Source organism: Hoplias malabaricus, chromosome 9 (assembly GCF_029633855.1).
Source record: "Hoplias malabaricus isolate fHopMal1 chromosome 9, fHopMal1.hap1, whole genome shotgun sequence".
Classification (NCBI taxonomy): Eukaryota; Metazoa; Chordata; class Actinopteri; order Characiformes; family Erythrinidae; genus Hoplias; species Hoplias malabaricus.
In genome coordinates, this window is record NC_089808.1 from 35,587,293 (window position 1) to 35,600,784 (window position 13,492).

Here is a 13,492-nt window from a genome sequence, read left to right on the forward strand (position 1 = left end):
TCCAGGCTGCCCAGAGACAGAAGACTGTGGGGAGAGCAGTGAGGTAGAGACAGAGCTGAACTTCCTCCTTCACTGTCAAAATTGTAACTCAATTTAACATAATTTTGCCAAAACGATATATATTTAAATGATGACAGGTTCTGCTCAGTGAAGTGAACACAGCATCCCTCACTATAACATATGAATCACACACAAATCACACACATGAGGCACCAGAAATGACTAAGATCAGACTTAGACCCACCCACTGACAGGTCATTTTGACAGATTTAATTATTTCATGGTGCATAGAAACCATTCATTCATTCATTATCTGTAACCCTTATCCAGTTCAGGGTCGCGGTGGGTCCAGAGCCTACCTGGAATCACTGGGCGCAAGGCGGGAATACACCCTGGAGGGGGCGCCAATTCTTCACAGGGCAACACACACTCATACATTCACTCACACACTCACACCTACGGACACGTTTCAGTCGCCAATCCACTTATCAACGTGTGTTTTTGGACTGTGGGAGGAAACTGGAGCACCAGGAGGAAACCCACGCGCACACAGTGAGAACATGCCACACTCCACACAGACAGTCACTGGGAGGAAACCCACGCAGACACAGGGAGAACACACCAAACATATCACAGACAGTCACCCGGAGCGGGAATCGAACCCACAACCTCCAGGTCCCTGGAGCTGTGTGACTGCGACACCTACCTGCTGCACCACCTTGCCGCCCTGATAAAATACTACTTTAAAGAAAAACAGCTTTGATCCAATCAAATATCTTTCCATCCCAAAATACCCCACTGACCGTGTGCGGCCCCTTACGACACAACCTTCATCTTGTTGAATGTGAGGTCTATGAGGCGTTCTGTATCTAAACACACAGTATCTATTATTGTATTACACTGTTACTGTGGTATTCAGAGCAGCCCCAGGATCCCCACATGGTTCAGAGAGATACATGATCCTCTGTAAAATGCAGAAAACAGGAATAGATTTGTACAGTCTCTGGTTCTCTCTGGAGCAGTTGGAGAACCTCTGATTAAATGGAAAGCACAAGTGATACATGAAAATATCTCTGAATGCCAATGAAAGAATAAATGAAGATGTAATGATTCACCTTCAGCTTGTCCACAGTGGAGGAGAACAGTCAGCACTAAAGCAGGGAGCAGAACAGAAGATGCATTAATATAAAATATTGAAGTTATGTAATAACATAATTTTTGGAGTAGGACCACGCCCAAACTCCTCCGCTCAGCCCTATATATACCCCACAAATTCACATAATTTCCACGTCGGACAAACTTGCTTTCCACCATCTAGGCATCTCCGCTATCCTTGAGTCAACTTTCTACCTTGACACCTTGCTTGAGCTCCTCAGCACCTTTTGGATTTGTCTGTTTCAGAGTTTTCTCCCATGTGACAAACTGCCTTCTCTCTGCCTCGCCATTCCTGCGGTGCTGACCCTTTTGTGCTTCTTACTTGGCTTCACCTGTCATCCCTCTAGATCACCCTTCCATTCTCAATTCCCTCTATGCCATTGGAAAGGCACCATTATGGCACACCTGCCAACGAAGGACATCTCACTTTATTAATGCTGCCCCTCTGTAGTACTCAACTTCAAGGCTGCTACTAATCCACTTTCCACCTTTTGTTGCCAGCCTCAGACCCCTCACCATTAACCAACCAACACCAACTGCACTTAGCAATCCTCTGTCCAATGGATCCAGTCTGATGTACTGTCATTGTGGCCCCAGATTATTATTGGTCATATCTTCCGTAAACACAACATCCAGTTTCATTGCTATGCTGACGACACCCAGCTCTACCTTTCTAGCAAACCCACTTCCTCTCTCCCTCCCACCTCCCTATGCAATTGCTTAGAGGAAGTCAAGTCTTGGTTCTCCTCCAATTTTCTCAAACTCAACAGAGATAAAACAGAGGTTCTCCTCATCGGTTCAAAATCCACTCTTGCAAAAGTAAACAGTTTCTCCATCCCCATTGACAATACTTTTGTTTCCCCCTCCCCTCAGGTAAGGAGTCTGGGTGTCATCCTTGATAGCACTCTGTCTTTCCAAACCCATATAAATAACATCACTCGCTCTGCATACTTCCATCTTCGTCATATCAACCGCCTCCGTCCTTCCCTCACTCCTGACAATACTGTCATCCTGGTCCACTCCCTGGTCACATCCCGTCTGGACTATTGCAATTCTCTTTTATCTGGTCTCCCCTTCAAGTCCCTTCATAAGTTGCAACTGGTTCAGAATGCTGCAGCCCGTATTATCTCTAGAACTCCATCCATTGATCACATCACCCTTGTTCTTCAACAGCTCCACTGGCTCCCTGTTAAATCTCGCATTGATTTTAACCTAATATTGCTTACTATTAAGGCCATCCATCACCTTGCCCCACCATACCTCACTGAGCTCCTCCACATAAACAGACCCTGCCAGAATCTTAGATCCTCCTCATCCATCAGTCTCACTGTCCCTCCAGCCCGTCTGACCACCATGGGGTCTAGAGCCTTTAGCCACACCGCCCCCCGTCTTTGGAATTCCCTCCCACCGGACATTCGTAATATTGACTCCCTGGACATTTTTAAATCATGCCTCAAGACCCACCTGTTCAGGACAGCATACAGTCTTTAGCCTAGTCCTTTGATTTTATGTGTCTCTTTAATTAGCCTGCTTTAATTAGCTTTGTTTATACCTGTTGTTTTGCTTTGACTTTCTTTGTACGGTGACCTTGAGAGTCTTGAAAGGCGCCAAAAATAAAACGTATTATTATTATTATTATTTACTGTAGCTTAATGACATTTAGCTGGTGATACTTTAAAGTTCTATCAGTAGTTGATCAATTTGATTTCCGCTGACGCGATGATCTTGGCCATCTTCAGACCAACTCTTGACTCTATCGCATTTCGCAATCATTGCCCCTTTACCTCTGCGGCATTTGAATACTCAAATTACCAATCACGCTAGAAATTCTGTCATCATCATTATCAATAAACGACATTCAACCTAATGCAATTTCTCTACCATCTCACATGACACTCATGCACCAGTTTATTAAAGGTAGTTTATTCATGGACTCACTATCCCCTTTCATTCAACTACACATGATCCAGGACACCAATCAAACCCTTGACAAGAGTACCTGAACCTGTCCATTCTGTAGCACTTAATGACAAGCATTCCTGCAGTTTCTTGGGGGTCTGGCTTCATACGCATTAATAAGCCCCCCTGAACTCCTCCCCAAAGACTTCTGAGTTCACTTCCTCATTTCAGCCTCTACGGGCGTGGTCTGTACTAGCAAATTAGCTGTTACTGTGTGTAAAATGACTGAAGGACAAAGAAGCATGTCATTTATAATCTTTCACAACTCTGTACCAGCAGCTTTCACAAACAGCAAGATAAAGAAGATCATTATAAAGTTACAGCAATGAGATCCCCACCTACATTTAAACTATGACACAATGATCACACAAACAGGCGACACAATGAGAGACTCCACACTCAGTGATATGATCCTGAATGAGATTTATGATGGGCTAAGGTTTACATTAGAGACAGCACTAGGACATTTCAGACAGATTTATTATCACTGTTTATTTAAAGGGTCTTACAAAGGTCTCCCAGTGCAGGCCTGATACCACCTTAAAACACCACACACTGCTCAATGCACAGAACACAGTGAAATAAGGGAGAAAGGAAAATATATGATAAATGTTATTCAGGGCAGCCCTACTTTACTGGAGAGATGAGAAAATCAGGAGAGTCTGGGTTAGAAATGACCCCAGAATCATTAACTGGGAACAGTTTAATATTTAAATTTAATTTTAACTAAACTTGACATTAATCTATCATTACATAACACTTACTGCTCTCGCTCTCTCTCTCTCTCTCTCTCTCTCTCTCTCTCTCTCTCTCTCTCTGTGTGTGTGTGTGTGTGTGTGTGATGTTTGTCTGTGGGAGTTGTTCATTTTTTTCATTTATTTAAAATTACATTTTGCTTTTTACAAAAACTGTACATTAATATTTTCATATGAGGATGTTGTATAAAATACGTTACTGTTAAAGCACTAATGTTTCAATACTGATTCATTTAAATTTGTGGCAAAAGTATACAAAGGATGAAAATAAATCTAAAAATACATTGTGAATGAAAAATAAATAAATAAAAAACATAATCAATTTGAATATTTTATTATTTTTAACTTCTCTAGTCCTTACCCCAACATCTGTGAATTTAAACAGCTCTCAGAAATTCACTCTAATGAAGATTTAAAGTAAATTATAAAAACATTTTTACTCACAGAGCATCACTGAGAGTGAACTGAGCTCCATACTGTCCCAGTAATTACTGACTGACTGAGTTTAGCATTCAGCACTTCCTCTGTTCTCTCTCACACACACTCACACACACACACACACACACAGTGGATTAAATATGATAAAGGTCACAGCAGTAACAGAAGACTTAATCTGATCGTCCAAATAAACAGAAAGTTACTCCTGCTTTAATGTATTTTTAAATAACTACATTTTTTAATTTTTCTCCTCAGATTAGATAATTCCTCCTGTTCGCTCAGACTCCCCCAGTCTCACACTGTCTCTAATCTGGGAGAATGAGGAGCACAGCCTTCCTCTGAGACACTGCAGGACAACTACTGCTTCTTTTCAAACTTCTCTGCAAACACAGCTGAACTGAGCACATCAACACACTTGGAGGAGAATGCTAAATATCCAGATCATTTATATCAGCTGTTGTGTCACCCACATTGATTAGCATTATGCTAGGAGCTGGGGGAGAATAAAGGGTCATCCTACCCACCCAGAGGTCAGTAGTGTTCTCTTGGACTCCCAGCCTCGGACATCTGAGGCATCACTGGTCATCTCTCTGTTACAGCCCCAACCCTCAGACCACTGCACTTTTATTTTCTAATAATATTGTTAATTATTTTATTAGCTGTTTTATTTTCAGGTTTATTTTCACCAAGTTATTGATACTTGTGTTTATTAATTAATTAATTTATTTATGTTTCTCATGGTGGGTTCGATTCCCGCTCTGGGTGACTGCCTGTGAGGAGTTGGTGTGTTCTCCCCGTGTCCGCGTGGGTTTCCTCCGGGTGCTCCGGTTTCCTCCCACAGTCCAAAAACACACGTTGCAGGTGGATTGGCGACTCGAAAGTGTCCGTAGGTGTGAGTGTGTGAGTGAATGTGTGTATGTCTGTGTTGCCCTGTGAAGGACTGGCGTCCCCTCCAGGGTGTATTCCCGCCTTGCGCCCGATGATTCCAGGTAGGCTCTGGACCCCCCGCGACCCTAAATTGGACAAGCGGTTACAGATAATGGATGGATGGATGGATGTTTCTCATGTCCTGTCACCCACTGCAATGCTTCTTTAAGATTATCAAAGCTACAATATCAATAAAGATCATTAATATTATTTATATAATGATATGAATCATTAGTACCTTCCTCATAGGGAGAGCAGCTACTGATGTTGGATGATTAATTCTGGATTAAAAACATCACTCCAGCTCACTCCCAAAGGTATTACTCTCCAGAGAACACTGTTCCACTGCTCCACAGTCCAGTGCTTGGGAGGTTTATACCCCTCTAACCCACGTCCACTCCTACAGTGTGTGTGCTTTAAACATGTTAATTTAATGATTATAGAATGTGTGTACAAGCTTTTGGATCCACAGTGTACAATTATTCTACAGGTTCATGCTCAGGACTGTGAGAGATAAATATGAAATGATGCTGTTTTGGGGATCGTTCCTCATTTCCATTCCATTTTGTCATTACCACAGTTTAACAGACACTAGAAGTCAGACCACAGCAGACACTAACATAACTTCTGTATTCTCTGAGACAGACACATGTTTGACTTGTCATGTTCACTGAACTCTAACATATTGTCGTTGTCAGAGCTCGTATCGCCTAAAATGGTTCTCAGACTGTGGAACACACACCACTGGTGATACTTGAAGCCAAAAGAGGAGATACATCAGATGACCGAAAAAGCTAATTTATTAATAACTTAAAATCTAAAGATTGTGTAAATTACATAATGTTTCACAATTTTTAATAATTAATGTTTAATGAAATTCAAAAAAACTTTCAATAAAATAAAATGACAACATGGGTTTACACCATAGTTCAGTAGAGACAGGGTTCCTCTGCTCTTTTCCAGAGAGGGAATGTAATCCCCCAGTCATTTACAAAATCATTGTAAAGAAAGCCCAGTTTCAGCTGCTTACTGGATGCAAGCAAAGGCTAGAGACAGACGTGAGCAATTTGGACTTTATTACAAAGAGGGCAAAGTAAAAACAAGAGAGAAAAAAAGGCTGAAACCAAGCCTGAGAAACACTGAAGGACAAAAACAGAGAGAAACAAAGTGAGACCTCTGTACACGTGAAGACAAAATAAAAGAATATATTCAGCTGAAGGAAATCTACATGGTCTTTTTCCCATCAAGAATCTTAAAACACTGTTTAACACAGGCGCCGCACCTCCTTGATCTTCTGATACGAGCCCCGAGAGCCACTGTGAACACCAGCCCCAAGCACTGTGCTGTTTTCACCTATAGCCTTTAAAACTCACCACTGATGTTAAATTGACCTCTTCTTGTTTTTGATTCGTTCAAAATGCTTATTTCCCATATTTTCTCATAAATATATAACTGTGTTTAAAACATTCAGTTTAGGCCAAGTCATGTGTTCTCTCTGTAATATTTAGTAATTATTGTAGAATCATTTTGTGTAAATCATTCAAATTCCAGTTAAAAGGCAACAAAAACATGTAGAAATTCAAGCAAGACTCTGCCTTATGCCCTTCACTTGTGTAACTTCCTCCTTCTAAACAGCAACAAAACAGAGGTCCTGTTTCTGGGTCCAAAGGTGGCAAGAAATAAATGATCAGATTTAATTTTAAATCTTGCTGACTTTCCTGTTAAACCTTTGTCAGCAGCAAAAAATCTTGAAAAAGCTCTTGCAACTTAAAATAATCTCATACACTTATTGAATGATCAGAATAGAATAATAGTAATGTACAAGAAGATTAGGACTGACCCCTGGAACCCTCCTGTAGGAACATGGACCAAAAAGATCCAGTACAGAGCTACATACTCTCCAACCACTGTTGTTCCCATAAAAAAAAAAAAAAAAAAATGTTTTTGCTAATAACTTTACATGGGTAAAGAAAAGATCGACTGATGGATTTTTAAACCTTTAAAAGGTTCTTCACACTCCCACATCTCTTAAACAAACATGGTTCTCTGTGGAACCCAAGGTGGTTCTTTTATGACATCACTCAAAGAACCACTTGTAGCACCGTTTTTGTTAAGAGCGTACACTTGGGACCAGAAGTGTCCCCCTCTCCTTTGTGCTGGTCTACAGTAAAGAGAGAGTGAGTAGGGTTCAGTGTGGGTTCATTTTATTGAAGAGTGAAGTCACTCTCATCAGTGGCAGTGTGTTTGATGGGAGTGTGTGTGGATAATAACGTCAGGCTGGTCTCTGGTGACCTGACAGATGAAGCCTTTCACTTTACACTTTAACTTCTATCAACTTTACACCTGAACGTAGTGTCAGTAACAGACGCTCCACGCCCAAATACATTGAGTTTTTAAACACTGTGTCCACTCACTGTCCACTCTGTTAGACAGACAGACCTCAGTGGTCCACCTTGTAGATGTAAAGTCAGAGACAGTAGATCATCACACTCCAGGGTGTGTTCTGATGACTGAGTGACTCATGTAGACTAGAGATTTCTCACTATCAGATTAACAAAGTTATTAAATTGACTATTTTTCAAACTACAGTGTGTAAGTAATTGCTGTCAGTTTGCCTTGATCTCATGAACAAGACTGAGACTGATGCTGAATGAGCATGAGACTAATGAGACTGATGAGACTAATGTCTGAAGCTGAAAAGCTGCTACTGGTTTTAAAATAGTAGAGAGTTATTAAATAAAGATTGAAATACCATGAATAACTCATTTATTCAGTTTAGACACAGTAAACAGTCTTTACTCTTATTAATACAGTTCAGCATTTTTTTATAAAATAAAAGAGTAACCCTGAGTAAAACAGGAAACTAAATATGAAAAACACTATTAACAACAATAACAGTGAATAAATGATCAATCACACTAATTAACAATGATCAGTTTTAGCTTCTCAAATGTAAATTGATCCATTTACAAATACAATAATACATTTGTGAAAACTCTTGTTTAACACTGCCTGAACTTAGTTTTTTACAAATGGAATATAGCATTGTTTGTTACATTATGCTATGAATATAATATTATAAGCAAGGCACACGGTTATTAAAATAGGAAAATAATTTTGTACGTTATTAATGAAAGTGAGAAAAGGCCTATGATCTGTATGAGTTTCAGTTGAAGGAGCTTTTCTCACAGAGGAGTGGAATTAAAAATATAAATCTGGTTGTCAGCAGTGGTAAGATGCTCCAGCGTCTGTCAGGCCTCATGTAATGATCTCATCTGGTTTAGCTGTGAAATACACAATGATGAACATAACGTCAGGATTCAGTGTAGGTTTAATGAAGCGATGTCTGAAGGCTGATGGTGTGTAACAGTTTCTTTTAGTGATCCACTACTGGAGAAGAGTGTGAGTTCTTACCTCGAGCTCTGTAGCTTTTCATTCCCAGTATGATAGACACCAGCAGATATGGACACACTGCCATTAGACTACTGAGCAAACTGAGGACTGAGAATGAAGCTCCTAAATCAGACAGACATAACACACACACACACACACAAATAATTTGCACTATATGTACAATCGTGTATTTTTCAGATGTTTCACCTCACTGTCAAAATTACAGCTCTATTCACTAATGCACTGACCATTCACTGACCCATTCCCATTAGACTCTCCACAGAACCAGTTCATCCAACTGTAGATACAGAACTACAGCAGCTGGAACTCATTAACGGTCATTTGACCTGTCAGTGTGTATACATTTTCAGATTATGTAATGTCAGATAAGTGTTTATATACACACAGTATATGGAAGGATATCAGTAGCAAAATAAAAATGAAACACAAAATTGCCACTTAACCCTGAGTTTTTATTTAAATGTTCCACTCTTACCTGCAACTCTGAGCTCAAAATAAAAACTCCATTTTTATTATCCATTCCATTCAATTGGCTTTGGCAATTTTGTAGACTTCTGCTGATAATTCACTGTGATTTAAACACTTCATGATTATATTTATTTAAATTAAATTATATTCCTCAATGTATATTGCTTCATGTGATCATACAACAACTGTGTGAAAATGATATTTAATCAATAATACATGACAGGGAGTGCTATAACGTGAGATATTGGCACTGGTAATATCATTTTAATACACTTTAATGAAATCTCAATCATACCCACTATTTATTTCTACAATAAGACACAGTAAATGTGTGGCTCAAGAAAACGATATAAGAATCTTGCTAAATGCAGTGAGAATGTACAATTCATTGCGAGAATAAGTCAGAATTACACGAGGAGAATAATGATTTATGATTAAAACTTTAGCTTATCGAATAATTATCGAGATTCAGAATGCACATTATAGTTTATGAATAGAACAGAAAGATTCTCTAGTAATGGTGATAACTAATGCCAAACTGAGCACAGATTCTCACAAATGTCTTTTTTGTTAGAAAATACGGTGGTTTGAACGGCATGCTGGAGATTTGTGTCATTCAGGCGCCTGTGCAGCCTCTCACTTTCCTGGTATTCATTGCATGAGAAGCCAATTAGGAAGTGACACGATTGACCACTGGTTTCCATGTTCGAAAACTGTGGGATCACTGGGTCCTGTTTGTATAAACTGTCAACGAGTTGAACACAGCCACAGAAACCACAAAGTCGTAGCATTTTCCTGGTATGTTTTTGCTTGCAGCTTTCTTTTGCTTACAAAACAGAAAGTATATAATGTGATCACTAAGCCAATTTTGGGGCCTCTTACTGCAAATATTAAAACAGATATTCAAAGATAGGGCTTGACTTCATTTCTTGGTCTTAAGGACCAGGTTGAAGTCATAAAGATGAACATACTTCCATGTTTTCTCTGTGGCATGCTCTCCCTTTTAAAATTCCTCCTAATGCTGTTTCTGAATGGGATAAGATCATTTCCAGGTTTGTGAGGCAGGGACGAAAACTAAGAATAAAATTTCAGACTTTACAGCTCCCAAAAGATGATATGGCTCGAACAAATCTGGATAAATACTACATTTCAGCCCAAATAAGACTCTAATTCTCTCCAATCCTGCAATCCTGATTATCGAGCAAGATGGATGAATCATTATTGATAAGACCATTTGGGAACACAGAACAGAATCTGGCAATGATTTAGACACGTGAAGGGTGTGTGACTGCCAAAATACAAGGAAGACAAGCACATTCATTCATTATCTGTAACCGCTTATCCAGTTCAGGGTCACGGTGGGTCCAGAGCCTACCTGGAATCATTGGACGCAAGGCTGGAATACACCCTGGAGGGGGCGCCAGTCCCTCACAGGGCAACACAGACACACAGTCACTTTTGAGTCACCAATCCACCTGCCAACGTGTGTTTTTGGACTGTGGGAGTCCAACGACACACCAACTCCTCACAGACAGTCACCCGGAGCGAAACCCGTAACCTCCAGGCCCCTGGAGCTGTGTGACACTACCTGCTGCGCCACCGTGCCACCGAAGACAAGCACATGTAGAATGTAAACAAAACACACAACAGAGAAAGAGAATGAGACTAAAAGAAAAAGGGAACAGAACAGAAAGGAATGAAACATCAAATCTGCCATAGGTTTAAATCGCGATTGACCAAAGGTGTAACAGCGTATCGCAGTACTGTGGAAAAAGGCAAGTTGAGAGTCTTTGAGTTCATTAAATGTACAACCTTGAAAATCAAGACTTTTATCATTACCTTCAGCTGTGACTTTACTTTGAGAAAACAATGAAGGATAACCATCTCAACAATGTTAAAGATGAAATATTGCCTTTGTTTATTGGAGTCTATCAGTCTGAGTCCACAAAGGAATTATATCTAAAATATCTCATGGCAAAGAATTTAAATTATATAAAAAAATATATAAAACAAAAAACTGGAAAAAGATATATGGCTTAGGATATGTGAACTTCAATGGAAATGTATCAGTTCACATATAACTCAAGGGACTTTAAGTGGAAGTGTGTAATTAGTTTTTATATTAAACCAAAGCAAAAACCCAGGGAAAGCCAAATATGTCAGAGACTATGTGGGGTTCAGGAGGCTGGCCATTGGCTTATATTTTGGGAGTGCATGAAACTGAAACTAAAATATTTTTGTACAGAATTGCATTAAAAACTGGAAATCATTTAATTTAGGATTACCTTTGGGTTTATATACACTGTTTCTTGGAGAGATATCACTAACATTATGGCTTAGTTGAAATATTTTGGGGCATTTTATTAATCTGAAGAAAAAAGGTCATAACCAGGAAGTGGCTGACTCCTGATCCTCCTGTAATAGATGACTGGGAAAACCTGGTTAATGAAGAATATGTGATGGAAAAAAAATACTTTCTGTGTCAGACTGAAAATGACTACAATTTTAAAATGATGGTCACAATGTGTTAACTATACTAAGAATATAAGACCAGATTTCACTGAGATAGAGAATAAAACAAAGGCATTCTTCTTTATCGGAATGTAAATAGTTACTTGTTAAAGAAGGGAAGAGGTGTAAGAAATGAAATATATGTATAGATATATAATTGAAATTAACACATGAAGTTGTGTCAGTCAGTGTACACCTCTGAATGTCTTCAGTGGAAATGCAATCCAAAAAAAACACACCTGTGAAAAGTACAGAAAGAACAGCATGTACTCTGCCCAGGAACGGGAACGGGACCTCCCCTGAAGCCAGACCTGGGGTGGTCTCTAACGGTGAGCGCCTGATGGTTGGACAGACCACAGAAACTGGCTGGTCTCAGCCCAAAAGAGCAGTGTGTGAAGATCGTGTGAGCTCACCACCCACAATATCCAGAGTAAGGGTGTGGTGTGATGTCACCAGAAACAGGGTAGAGGTGAAGTGGACCCTGCTGACATGGACCTTGGTGTCAGAAATAGAACGAGAAATATGAGACACTCACCTACAGTCAGTGTAACTGCATCACTGGTCTCTGAGTAGCGTGGCTGTGTTGACTGTGTTCCCCTACAGCTATAAACACCTGTAAGAGACTCATCAACAGCAGAGATTTCATATTCCTTCCTCATCTGAGCATCACTGAGAGGTTTATTATCCTTAAACCACTCGTAATTCCACACATCTCCACTTTCTACATCACACGTGAGAGTGACTCTGTCTCCAATGGAAACACGCTCAGCCGGCTGCACCCTCACTTTAGCCTCTGGTCTCACTTTTAAAAAATCACACAAACAAGAGACATGATGATACTTACACATCGTAAACCATTTTAGTATATTTTCAGTCAACCGTTTGTGAAGAAACTGAATCTGTAACAAACCTCTCACTGAAATCTTCACTGGATCACTGTACTCTGAGTGATAGTATTGTCTTATGAGTGCTACACATTGATACTCTTCTGTTCCTGTGTTGGACACTGTTACACTGACTCTGTCTCCATCTGCATCTTTCAGTTTTACTAATGGAGTGCCTTTGAACCAGAGAAACCTCCATCCAGCGAGTGCTGTCTGCAGTTCACAGATCAGAGTAACAGTGTCTCCAGTGTAGACAGTGCTCTGAGGCTCCACTCTTGCTGTTGGCTTAGGTTTCACTGTTGATATGAAATGATGTAGAGATCAGAGCTGATTTCCCTTTACAATGTGAGTGGAATTATGACCAGATCCCAGAATTCAACTGGTTTTTAAACCCTTTACAAACAGGATTAGTGTTAAATGTGGAGGTAGGGTAATGAAATTTTAGCTCAGGATCTCTCTAATATTTATGGCTGATTCTCATGAAATAACTGACCTTCTATGAAGGACAGAGGTGGGAGGGGCTGCATAGTTTACACACTGCCTTCCCACCACAGAAATACAGAGTCATTCACTTAGAGGCTTTGCTTGGATTTTTAGAAACTCTGATAATAACTTAACCACACCTCCTCATGTAAAACTAATCACACGTGAATAGGATACTCACCTACAGTCAGTGTAACTGCATCACTGGTCTCTGAGTAGAGTGACTGTGTTGACTGTGTTCCCCTACAGCTATAAACACCTGTATGAGACTCATCAACAGCAGAGATTTCATATTCCTTCTTCCTCTGAGCATCACTGAGCGTTTTATTATCCCTAAACCACTCGTAATTCCACACATCTCCACTTTCTACATCACACGTGAGAGTGACTCTGTCTCCGATGGAAACACGCTCAGCCGGCTGCACCCTCACTTTAGCCTTTGGTCTAACTTTTAAAAGATCACACAAACAAGAGACATGATGATACTTATGCATCGTA